The sequence below is a fragment of the Ovis aries genome, chromosome 15 (assembly GCF_016772045.2).
Source record: "Ovis aries strain OAR_USU_Benz2616 breed Rambouillet chromosome 15, ARS-UI_Ramb_v3.0, whole genome shotgun sequence".
Classification (NCBI taxonomy): domain Eukaryota; kingdom Metazoa; phylum Chordata; class Mammalia; order Artiodactyla; family Bovidae; genus Ovis; species Ovis aries.
Window position 1 is genome coordinate 77621863 of NC_056068.1, and position 12727 is coordinate 77634589.

The following is a 12727-nucleotide window of genomic DNA, read 5'->3' on the forward strand; positions in this document are numbered from 1 at the left end:
TTCTTTAATATAACTAGAATATAAAAAAAGTTATACCAAGATTTACACGGCACATTTTATACATCAGGTGATCTCCTTGATCCTTGATGTAACTCTTAGAACCATAACAAAGTACTCTGCTTCTTTTTGGCATCTCAAAATTTTGTGATTTACAATTTCTTTTGTGTTCCAAATTTATATTTTAGTTGTATATTAACAATACTAATCAAGGGGTAAATTTTAAACGATAGGATGAACAGTCTGTATTTTAGTGGTTCTCATAATTTATCATGCATCAGAAATCACCTGGAGGGCTGGATAAATCACAAACTGTGGGCTCCATTCCAGAGTCTTTGATTCAGGACGTTGGAGACAGGGCTTGAGCATTTGCATCCCTGACATATTCTTAGGTGTCCCTGCTGCTGGTGGTTTGAGGACCATACCCGGAGAATATATACCAACTCCACGGAGACATAGGAAGCTTCTGCCTTCTCTGTTTCTCTTTTCTATTCATTTCTATTTTTCAGGAATAATGTTCGGTCCTTTGTTCAACAGGAATCATGCTGCTATCAGAAGGAAACCACAGTTTCATACCCACATTTATTCTCCTGGGTTTTTCAGAATATCCAGAACTCCAGGTCCCACTCTTCCTTGTTTTCCTGTCTGTCTACACAATCACTGTGGTGGGGAATTTAGGCATGATCATAATCATCAAGGTCAATTCAAAACTCCACACGATCATGTACTTTTTCCTTAGTCACTTGTCCTTTGTCGATTTCTGTTTTTCTACTGTAGTTACACCCAAACTCTTGGAGAATTGGTTGTGGAGGACAGAATCATCTCTTTCTCTGGCTGCATTGCGCAATTTTGTTTCGCTCGTCTGTTTGGTGTAGCAGAAACGTTCATGTTAGCAGCAGTGGCCTATGACCGCTTTGTGGCCGTCTGCAGCCCCTTGCTCTATACCACTGTGATGTCTCCGAAGCGCTGTGCTCTCTTGGTGGCTGGCTTACTCATGGGGTGTAGTGTGCTCCGTGACACTCACATATTTCCTTCTTGCATTATCCTACTGCAAGTCTAGCACCGTAAATAATTTTATCTGTGACCGCTCTGTAATTGTTTCTGTCTCCTGCTCAGATCCCTATATCACTCAGATGTTATGTTCTATTATTGCCATATTCAATGAGGCGAGCAGCCTGGTGATTATTCTGATGTCCTATATATTCATTTTTATCACTGTTATGGGGATGCCTTCTGCAAGTGGGCGCTGGAAAACCTTCTCCACCTGTGCTTCCCACCTGACAGCCATCAGCATCTTCCATGGAACCATCCTTTTCCTTTTCTGCATTCCTAACCCCAAAACTTCTTGGCTCACAGTGAAAGTGACTTCTGTGTTTTACACAGTAATGATTCCTATGCTGAACCCCTTGATCTACAGCTTGAGGAACAAAGAAGTAAAAAATACATTCACAAGATTAATTTTCACAAACCACTTTGTCACTATGCATAATATTTTAAAATTCATTATTTCTGAAAAAATAAATGATATCCTATGCTACAGATTGTTCAGTTCTTGCGGTGCAATTGATGATTCAAATCTTTTGATAATTATGCTTTAGGTTAATATATCTATGGCAGGATAGCAGTTTATTGATGATTATTGAGTTTTACGTACATCAATGTTTAGTAAAATAGCTATAAACCATATGTAAACCAAAATTTTAAAAAATGACTGCTTTTTGTAGTATTTGTAAGTCATTTTTGAGTGAATTCAAATGTATTAAAAGTTTATGGGTATATGATGAAATTATTTTTTTCTGCCTTGGCCTGTTGGCATGTACATCATAAGAAAAATGATTAAAGAGAAGGTTCAAGCTTCAGACAAAGAAGGCATAAACCTGTTTATGACTTCCTCTTCAAAACACAAGTCTGGGAAAATTAAAGACAGGAGGGCAACATGGACTCCAAGAACTAATCAATCCAACACAGAGTAACAATAAAATATGAGTAACCAACCAACAACACAGTTATTCCAATCATGCAATGACCAAGTGTTGTCTTAGACTAAGGTGTTTCGGCATGCATGACAGCAATCTGTCCTTCACTATATCCCAGAGTTTGCTCATAGTTATGTCCATTAAGTCAGTGAAGCTATCCAACTATCTCATCCTCTGTTGCCCACTTCTCTGCCTGCCCTCAACCTTTCCCAGCATCAGGGTCTTTTCCAGTGAGTCAACTCTTCTCATTTGGTGGCCAAAGTGTTGGAGCTTCAGCTTCAGCCTCAGTCCTTCCAATGAGAATTCAGGGTTGATCTCCTGTAGGACTGACCTGGTTTGATCTCCTTGCTGTTCAATGGATTCTTAAGAGTTTTCTCCAGCACCACAATTTGAAAGCAACAATTCAGCCTTCAGCCTTCTTTATGGTCCAACACTCACATCTATACATGACTACTGGAAAAAACATAACTTGGACTATATGGACCTTTGTCAACAAAGTGATGCCTCTGCTTTTTAATATACTGTCTATGATCATCATAGTTTTCTTTCCAAGGAATCATAGATGAATGAATCATAGATGCAAACATAAAAATGAAAAAAAAAATTTTTTTAGCATAAAACAGAAAAGATCTTTCAAAAGTTCAGTTCAGTTCAGTTCAGTCACTCAGTCATGTCTGACTCTTTGCGACCCCATGAGTCGCAGCATGCCAGGCCTCCCTGTCCATCACCATCTTCTGGAGTTCACTCAGACTCATGTCCATCGAGTCTGTGATGCCATCCAGCCATCTCATACTCTGTTGTCCCCTTCTCCTCCTGCCCCCAATCTCTCCCAGCATCAGAGTCTTTCCCAATGAGTCAACTCTTCGCATGAGATAGCCAAAGTACTGGAGCTTCAGCTTTAGCATCAGTCCTTCCAAAGAAATCCCAGGGTTGATCTCCTTCAGAATGGACTGGTTGGATCTCCTTGCAGTCCAAGGGACCCTCAAGAGTCTTCTCCAACAACACAGTTCAAACGCATCAATTCTTCAGTGCTCAGCCTTCTTCACAGTCCAACTTTCACATCCATACATGACCACAGGAAAAACCATAGCCTTGACTCGGCGGAGCTTAGTCGGCAAAGTAACGTCTCTGCTTTTGAATATGCTATCTAGGTTGGTCATAATGATAATTTTTTGAATGGACATAAAAGGGATGGATCTTAAAAAAAAAAATGAGCTTCATTGCCATTGAAAGTGTTTGGTAAAAGTTTCTTGAGCATAAATGTCACCATTAATAAGCTGACAATACAAGCCATAGATTGTGAGTAGGTATTTGCAGAACTTATATTTGACAAATGATTTCAATGTAAAACATACAGAGGAAGTCTTTATACTCAATACAAGAAAAAAGCCTACTTAAGGTTTTGATGAACCATCTGAGCACACATTTGACAAAACAGAACACACAAATACACACATGAAAAAATGCTAAGGATAGCTAGTCATCAATGACATTCTTATTAAAGTTAAAGCTTAAACCACAAGGAGAAACTACTGTACTCCATTTAGAATAGCTAAAATGAATACAAGTTTCAAATGCTGGTGAAAACGTGGAGCAAGTTAAATGCTTATGCATGTCAGATAAGACTACAGGGTTAAATAACTTTGAAAATAGTTTAGCAGTATCTTATGAAGTTACATAAGGACTTCCCAGATTATTATGTAACAGAAACTGTGATAGCAGTTTAAGCCTCGAAGCTGGTGGCAATTTGTTGTGCAGCATGGAAAACTAATGTCCAACAAGGTTGCTAGCTCTGGGTGACTAGGGTGTAGACATTGGCTCCAAAGCTAGTCTAGGGGACAGAGGTGTCAGCAATGGGGGGAAGATGCATTGTGGAACTCAAGCCTATCTCAGTGAAAGAGTAACCATGCAGACTTGTGGGACTTTGGATCAAGCCATACTATGTACAATACTACTATGCCTGGTGGGAAACAGCCCCTGGTGTGTTATGCCTTCCTGGTAGAGTCTGGCAAGTGTTAGTCAGGTTGTCAGGAGCCTAGGGAAAGCATTTGTTGCTGCTGTTTAGTCACTAAATTGTGTCCAAATCTTGTGCATATCCATGGACTGCAGCCCACCAGGCTTCTCTGTCCAAAAGATTTCCCAGGCAAGAACACTGGAGTGGGTGGCCATTTTCTCTACCAAGGGTTATTCCCAACTCCAAGCAGGGATAGAACCTATGTCTCTTGCACTGCAGATGATTTTCTTTTTTTTTCTTACCACCGAACCACCAGGCAAGACAGTGGATCTAATTGTGTGATATTTCAGTATGGTAGAACCAGTGGATTGATTGACACTCAGAGGTTTTAGAGATTTAAACATGTTTCCAAAATGCATTTTCCATTTATGAGACTGCATTATTTAATTGTATTAATATAAGCTTGAAAGTGTGGATTGCTTATATGTATTGCTTATAAGAAAACAGTTTAGTTTCAGTAAAGAACATCACTGTTTCTGAAGACAATAATATTTATTTAGGTTAAGCAATAAAATCAGAGACCAAGTTATATTGTTTATACATCTCAAAACATATGCACTTCATACAAAGAATGGGAAAGAAAAATCACACTGGAAATATATATGATAGCAGTTAATATCTCTGAACAGTTTCATTTTAGCTTATTTATCTTTTGTTTGGGGTTTTATTATAGTCACCAAGTTTTCTTATTCAGTTCATATACTTTTTTAATAATTATTTTAAAAGAAATTAATGAAATGGGCTCTTTGAGGTGCCATCTCCAGTGACTCAGAAGGAACTACCTTCTTGCAAATTGCCACATGAAAAAAGCATTCAAGCTAGTTTATTCATGTGTGATATAAAAGTAAATACCTCAAGAAATGCTCTCTGGGGCCTAAATCCCCGAGGTCCTGGAAGCATACACAAGCCCTGCGTTTTGTTCATAGGAGTCAGATTCAGCTTCCACATCTCTCTCCCCCTCTCTCTGTTTCTTCTTTCTCTGAGTTTTTCTGGATGTTAAGAAAGAAGTATATTCTGGTCACATTAAATTTTTGTGGGCTCCTCCTATATGGGTTCGCTCCTTAAGGTTTTACATGATGTTTGAATTCCGAGTGGAAACGCCCCTGGAGACAATTAATAGTAGAAACAGAATCTTCAGGTGAGTTGGTTTCAGGTGGGATGGTCTATCTTGTTTCTTTTCCCTCCTTTGGGGGACACTGAGATCCTGAAACCTCTAAAGCAGTGGACACTGTCAGTCTCCGTGCGGTGATGTCTCCCAAGTCCGTTTTCCCGAAGGCTGAGCTTTGATCTCCTCCCCCGTCACTGGGGTATCATCCTGGATTTTGCTTTGAGAATATCCACACTGTGCTTTGCAGAGTAGTCACAATGAACTTTTTAAAAAGAATATTATAATGCCTGGGAATTCCTCAACACCTCAAAATTGACTCGAAAGAAGATAAGAATCATCTGTATAAAATAGTAATGAACCCCATAATATACAATTTCATTTTTCTGACAGTAATGTGTGCAGGTATGTCAAGGGTGTAGAAAATATGGCTGAAGTGAAAAGGAAAAGTGTCCTTGTGGTAGTAATTTGCATGAAATGCTTTATATACTGTTCAAGTGCTGCATCAGTATGTAAGAAAAAAGGAAATTGCAGGCATTATCTTCTGAGAATACCGACTTGATTAAAGAGGGTTGAAAATTGAATATAGCTAGGATAAGGGTTTAGGTAAAACGGAGCAGAGAAATTTAGATTTTATAAATTAGTTAATAGGGAGAAATTAAAGTTTTTAAGAGTCAGAAACTGTCATAACAGCCACAGTAATCAAGAAAAGAAGAAAGTGATTTTCTCACAGTGCAGGTTAGCAGCAGCAGAGAGCAGCTGGCTGAGCCTCGGTGACCACAAGATTAAAAAGGAATAATTAATAAGAGTCAGATAATGATGAGAAAACACAGGGGGAACAGAGGCAGTTACTGAAGGACAGTGATTGATGAGTTAGCATGAACAGGGCCAAGAGGAAATTCAGAAAAAGAGCTGAGCTACTCTTTGACCTCACAAACTGTTCCTGCAGTTCTGTTGCTGCCAACTTTGAACCTTGATCTGTTTCTTAGATTGTTTAAAATAATAGGTGTTTAAAAATAATACCAGTTATTCAGAGTATTAAGAATTAAAATGGATGAGGGTGGGAAAACCTATATATTTTGAATTGCACAACTGTCAGACTTTGTGCTAATTATATTAACGTCATCTCCTAACTTAATACTTATATACCTATAAAATATATATTATCATGTCATTATTATTGATAAAGAAGCTGAGGCTCATAAAATCTGAGTGATTCGCCAAAGATCATACAGTAAACGCCAAAGCTTGGAGCTGAATTTAAATCTATGTTCCCAACTCCTTGCCTCTTTCACTGTGCCAGGCTGCCTGTCACTAACTCTCTTCCACTTCCCACCCATTCCCTTTTCTGCATATGGGAAATACATTTTTTGAGTGTCAAAAGTACCATGAAGCTATTAAGAAATAATGAATTATTTCTCCCTTCACAGGGTCAGACAAAAGTAAAATTGCATCTGTGTTTATGAGAGTTGAACTAATAGTCCCTTTATTAATGAATATTTCAGATGTGTGCTTGTTATTGGTTAAACTTATTTTAAAATCTTTGCTAAATAAATATACTTCTATTGCTATAAACTGCTTACCAGTACAAGATGCTTTTGGTTTCTCAAAATAATGTATACAAATAATGACTGTATGACTCAAAGCAAGATTATCACCTGTAGTTTTAATCAAACTCAATATTCCAGTCACCAGAAGTTTTGAGGGTGATAATGTAACCTCTTGTGTTTATTACTGTATTTTCTGATTTTCTTGAGAAACAGTATAGAATGTGAAAGAGTTGAGCAAAACATAGTTTATGTCTCTGTAATTCAGATATTCTGTAAGCCTTTAATGCTATAAGATTCCTAATAAATTTATTAGATTAAAAATATTGATAGCAGGTTAAGAGATATTGATCAAAGAGTTTAAAAGGCTATACTGAGAGCATCAGTGAGAAAGTGAGAGATATCAGTGGCAGTATGTGAGATAAAATGATAAACAGTCAAATAGAAAAGAAACAAAAGGGAGGGTACAAATTAAAATACAGCTTCATGACTTTACCAGGTCGCTGCGTTGAACCCAAGGCCAGTAATTTTAGCATCAAACTGCAGTCACTGGAAAACTTGAAGATAGAGCTTTATTTTCTTCAATGTCCATTTATGCTTTCCAAGATGTGAAAATTCTTGTGGTGACTCATGACCTCTGCCTTTTCAATGATCTTCAGTTAGAACGTAACGACAAGCAAGCAAAAATAAACAAATGGGATCTAATTAAAATTAAAAGCTTCTGCACAGCAAAGGAAAATATAAGCAAGGTGAAAAGACAGCCTTCTGAATGGGAGAAAATAATAGCAAATGAAGCAACTGACAAACAACTAATCTCAAAAATATACAAGCAACTTATGCAGCTCAATTCCAGAAAAATAAACGACCCAATCAAAAAATGGGCCAAAGAACTAAATAGACATTTCTCCAAAGAAGACATACGGATGGCTAACAAACACATGAAAAGATGCTCAACATCACTCATTATTAGAGAAATGCAAATCAAAACCACAATGAGGTACCACTTCACACCAGTCAGAATGGCTGCGATCCAAAAATCTGCAAGCAATAAATGCTGGAGAGGGTGTGGAGAAAAGGGAACCCTCCTACACTGTTGGTGGGAATGCAAACTAGTACAGCCACTATGGAGAACAGTGTGGAGATTCCTTAAAAAATTGCAAATAGAACTACCTTATGACCCAGCAATCCCACTGCTGGGCATACACACCGAGGAAACCAGAATTGAAAGAGACACATGTACCCCAATGTTCATCGCAGCACTGTTTATAATAGCCAGGACATGGAAACAACCTAGATGTCCATCAGCAGATGAATGGATAAGAAAGTTGTGGTACATATACACAATGGAGTATTACTCAGCAGTTAAAAAGAATTCATTTGAATCAGTTCTGATGAGATGGATGAAACTGGAGCCGATTATTCAGAGTGAAGTAAGCCAGAAAGAAAAACACCAATACAGTATACTAACACATATATATGGAATTTAAGAAGATGGCAATGACGACCCTGTATGCAAGACAGGGAAAGAGACACAGATGTGTATAACGGACTTTTGGACTCAGAGGGAGAGGGAGAGGGTGGGATGATTTGGGAGAATGACATTCTAACATGTATACTATCATGTGAATTGAATCGCCAGTCTATGTCTGACGCAGGATGCAGCATGCTTGGGGCTGGTGCATGGGGATGACCCAGAAAGATGTTATGGGGAGGGAGGTGGGAGGGGGGTTCATGTTTGGGAATGCATGTAAGAATTAAAGATTTTAAAATTTAAAAAATAAAAAAAAATTAAAAAAAAAAGAACGTAACGACAGAAGTACTATGGCCTCTAACAACATTATGCCTCCTGCTTTTAAACATAAATCTGAGTGCCATGTTTTCCTTTATTGTTCTGTTACTCCCACCAAACAACACCGACCTTCAGAATGGTGGAACTGTGAAAAACACGTTTTTCTGCAACACTATAGAAAATATTTCTCTCTCACTCTACACTAAATTCAATTTCTGTCACTCATGATCAACTTCAAACCTAACTCATCACTAGCAGGCTGTGTTAATTCAAACAAGTGTCTTAACTCAGATATGCTTCCATTTCCCTTTATAAAATATGAGACTGCTTGTTTTGAAATTCATAGACTTTTTTTTTTTCAAAGTCTTATTTAGTGGTCAAAACTACTACTGCTAAGTCACTTCAGTCGTGTCTGACTCTGTTTGACCCCATAGACGGCAGTCCACCAGGGTCCCCCGTCTCTGGGATTCTCCAGCAAGAGTACTGGAGTGGGTTGCCATTTCCTTCTCCAATGCAGGAAAGTGAAAAGTGAAAGTGAAGTCATTCAGTCGTGCCCGACTCTTAACGACCCCATGGACTGCAGCCTACCAGGCTCCTTCATCCATGGGATTTTCCAGGCAAGAGTACTGGAGTGGGTTGCCATTGCCTTCTCTGAAGTGGTCAAAACTAAGGCACTAATATTTTAACACAATGTCTGCTGCATAATAAATGAGATATCCATGCACTGTCATCATTATCATTGTTATTTTATTATCGCTGTCTCAGATTTTCTCCAACAACAATTATGTGGTTTGCTGAAGGAAATCAGAGTGCCGGAGCCATGTTCACCCTCTTGGGCTTCTCAGAATATCCCGACCTCCAGGTTCCCTTGTTCCTGGTTTTCCTCACCGTCTATGCAGTCACCATGGTGGGGAACCTGGGCATGGTCACCATCATCAGGATCAGTCCCAAACTCCACACCCCCATGTACTTTTTTCTCAGTCACTTGTCCTTGGTTGATTTCTGCTATTCCACCACAGTTACACCCAAACTCTTGGAGAATTTGGTTGTGGAAGACAGAACCCTCTCGTTCACGGGATGCATCATGCGATTGTTCTCGGCTTGTATGTTTGCAGTGGCAGAGGCATTCATGTTGGCAGTGATGGCCTGTGACCGATTTGTGGCCATTTGTAAGCCTCTACTCTACACAGTGGTCATGTCCTCAGAGCTCTGTGCATCCTTAGTGGCCTGTCCCTACATGTGGGGTGTAGTCTCCTCCCTGACACTCACCTGTCTTCTCCAGACATTATCCTTCTGTGGGTCTAACATCATAAATAATTTCCTCTGTGAGCATTCTGCCATTGTCTCCGTCTCCCCCTCTGACCCCTTCATCAGCCAAGTGATCTCTTTTGCCATCGCCATATTCAATGAGGTGAGTAGCCTGGCAATTATCCTCACTACGTATATTTCCATTTTTGGCACTATCATAAAATGCCCTCTGCTGGGGGGCGCCAAAAAGCCTTCTCTACTTGTGTCTCCCATCTGACCGCCATCACCATGTTCCACGGGACAATCCTGTTCCTTATTGTGTACCCAGGCCCCAAACTCATGGCTCAGGGTCAAAGTAGGTTCTGTGTTTTATATAGTAGTGAGTCCCATGCTGAACCCTCTGATCTATAGCCTCAGGAATAAAGATGTGAAAGAGAGTGTCAGGAAATTAATGAATCACTTAATACAATTTGGTCGAAGATCTGTATGTCCAAAAGAAATATGATCTATTACATAGTATTGATTAAATCTTCTTGGAGAGATGATGACTCAAATTACGTAGTCAACTCACTAGGTCGTAAATTTAGAGCCATAAATTGGCTATTTGATCTCTTAGTTTTTGTTCCGTTCAATGCCAAATAAAATAGCTGTATATCATGTGTAAAATGATGTGTGTTGTGGGTGTATGAAAAGTGAAACTGTGAGTTTTTCAGTCATGTTTGACTCTTTGCCGCCCCATGGACTGTAGCCTGCCAGGTTCTTCTGTCCGTGGAAGTCTCCAGGAAAGAATAATGGAGCGGGTAGCCATTGCCTTCTCCAGGGGATCTTCCTCACCCAGGGATTAAACCTGGGTTTCCTGCATTTCAGGGAGCTTCTTCAACTTCTGAGCCAACATGGAAGCGCTGTGGGTGAAGAGTATCTCCCAGATATCCATGTCACCCAGCACTCAGAATGTCACCTTATTTGGAAATAAGAGCTTTGCAGATGTAATTAAAGAAAGAGTCAAGATGAGCTTAAAGTGAACCCAAAATCCATTGAGAGTGTCCTTATAAGAGACAGAAAAAGATACACAGAGACACAGGGAAGGAGGGTGTGTGACTTCTGCTTCTCTCTCTTTCCTCCTAAACCACACACAACTCTTAAACAACAACAACAACAACTAATTTTTAGTATTGTTGCACATAACTGCTTCCTGGCTGTTTGTAAACCTGCACTCTACACAGCTGTTGTGCCCCAGAAGCTGTGCTCCATCCTTCTGGCTGGTGCTACAGCTGAGCATAGACTGTTTCTCACACTCATCCTTTCAGTTGTGCTCCCTACTGTGAGTCCATCTTAGTAAACATATTTTGTATGAGTATTCTGCTGCCCTTTCGGATCTTGTTTTACTTTAGCCAATTCAATGAACTAAGAAAGTTCATAGCCATCATTTCCTAGCTTTCCCTTCTGTCACTATTTTAAAGATACTTTCTACCTGTGGGCATCACAGAGTCCTGTCTACCTGTGCCTTCCACACATCATCATCCTTTCTCTCTATAGCACGTGCATGCTGTGTGCTAAGTCACTTCACTCATGTCTGGCTCTTTGAGACCCTGGACTGTAGCCTGCCAGGCTCCTCTGCCCATGGGATTCTCCAGGCAAGAATACAGGAGTTGGTTGCCAAGCCTTCCTCCAGGGCATCTCCCAGACGCAGGGACTGAACCAGAATCGCTTATGTCTCCTGCAGGTACCTTATCACTAGCGCCAACTGGGAAGCCCTCCGTAGTATGCTCAGTTCCAAATGCTCATAAGTGATTGTTCAAGTAGAGTCTGTTTTATACCATGCCAATCCTCACACTGAACTCAGTGACATACAGTATGCGTACTGCCACACTCACTGACATAATAGCTTGAAATGGAGAAAGATGAAACACCTTGTAAGGAAGTTAATAGGCTCCAAAATATTTTAGTGCTCAATCCACTGTTAATAAATATATTTCTATTAAATCATGTATGTGCCTATTCAAATACCACCTACCAAGAAAAGTCTTTTCTGAAAATCTAATAAAATGAGATAATCACTCTTTACCCCCTTAATGATAATCTTTTTGCAGGAACAGATGATATGTTAAGTACACGCAATAATTTATTTGCCTCATTTCCTTCTCCCTCTATACACTCCAAGAGAGTAGAAATTTCTGGTATTATTATTGGATCTTATATCTCTAATGCCTAGAAATTTACCTAGAAAACACATTCGGCCTTCAATGAATACTTGCTGGATGAATAAAAATGAAAATTTCTGACTAAATTCATAACATTTACTACTGTGCTCACCTAGGTAAGGGAGATTCCCTGGTGGCTCAGATGGTAAAGAATCTCCGTGCAATGCAGGAGACCCAGGCTCAATCCCTGGGTCAGGAAGATGCCCTGGAGAAGGAATGGCAACCCACTCCATATTCTTGTCTGGAGAATCCCAGGGACAGAGTAACCTAGCTACCGTCCACGGGGTCACAAAGAGATGGACACGACTAGGTGACTGACTATTCAGCTGGGTAAGACTTTAGATGACGTCTCCTTAATGAATATAGTTGTCACATGAGATTTAAAAAGCTAAAATAGCATACATAATACACTCATGACTTAAATGAGTGCTTCTATTGCTGAGTACTCTAACTTGAAGTATATTTCTTTGTCTAATTTTAAGTCTTTAGCTGTAGCTGCACATTCTATAAACATTTGACTCTCCTGCAGTTTTCAGAACCACAAAATGACACTTCCATTATAAAAAGGGTATCTCACAAATAGTTCTTGAATGTAGTTTATTGGCACTGGTCATGTTCAATTTAGAGATCCTGCCGTTTCTAAGCTAATACCGATTTCAGAAAGTCTGGAGTTTATTCAAAATTCTCCGAGCCAGGCTTCAACAATACATGAACTGTGAACTTCCTGATGTTCAAGCTGGTTTTAGAAAAGGCAGAGGAACCAGAGATCAAATTGCCAACATATGCTGAGTCATCAAAAAAGCAAGAGAGTTTCAGAAAAACATCTATTTCTGCTTTATTGACTATGCCA

The 12727-nt window shown here is 39.5% G+C and overlaps 2 pseudogenes; both read left to right on the top strand.

Annotated features, from left to right (window-relative positions):
- Positions 1-539: 539 nt before the first annotated feature.
- Positions 540-6141, top strand: LOC114118517 (olfactory receptor 5D13-like; annotated as a pseudogene).
- Positions 6142-9212: 3071 nt separating this feature from the next.
- Positions 9213-11622, top strand: LOC114118518 (olfactory receptor 5D13-like; annotated as a pseudogene).
- The last annotated feature ends 1105 nt before the right edge of the window (positions 11623-12727 follow it).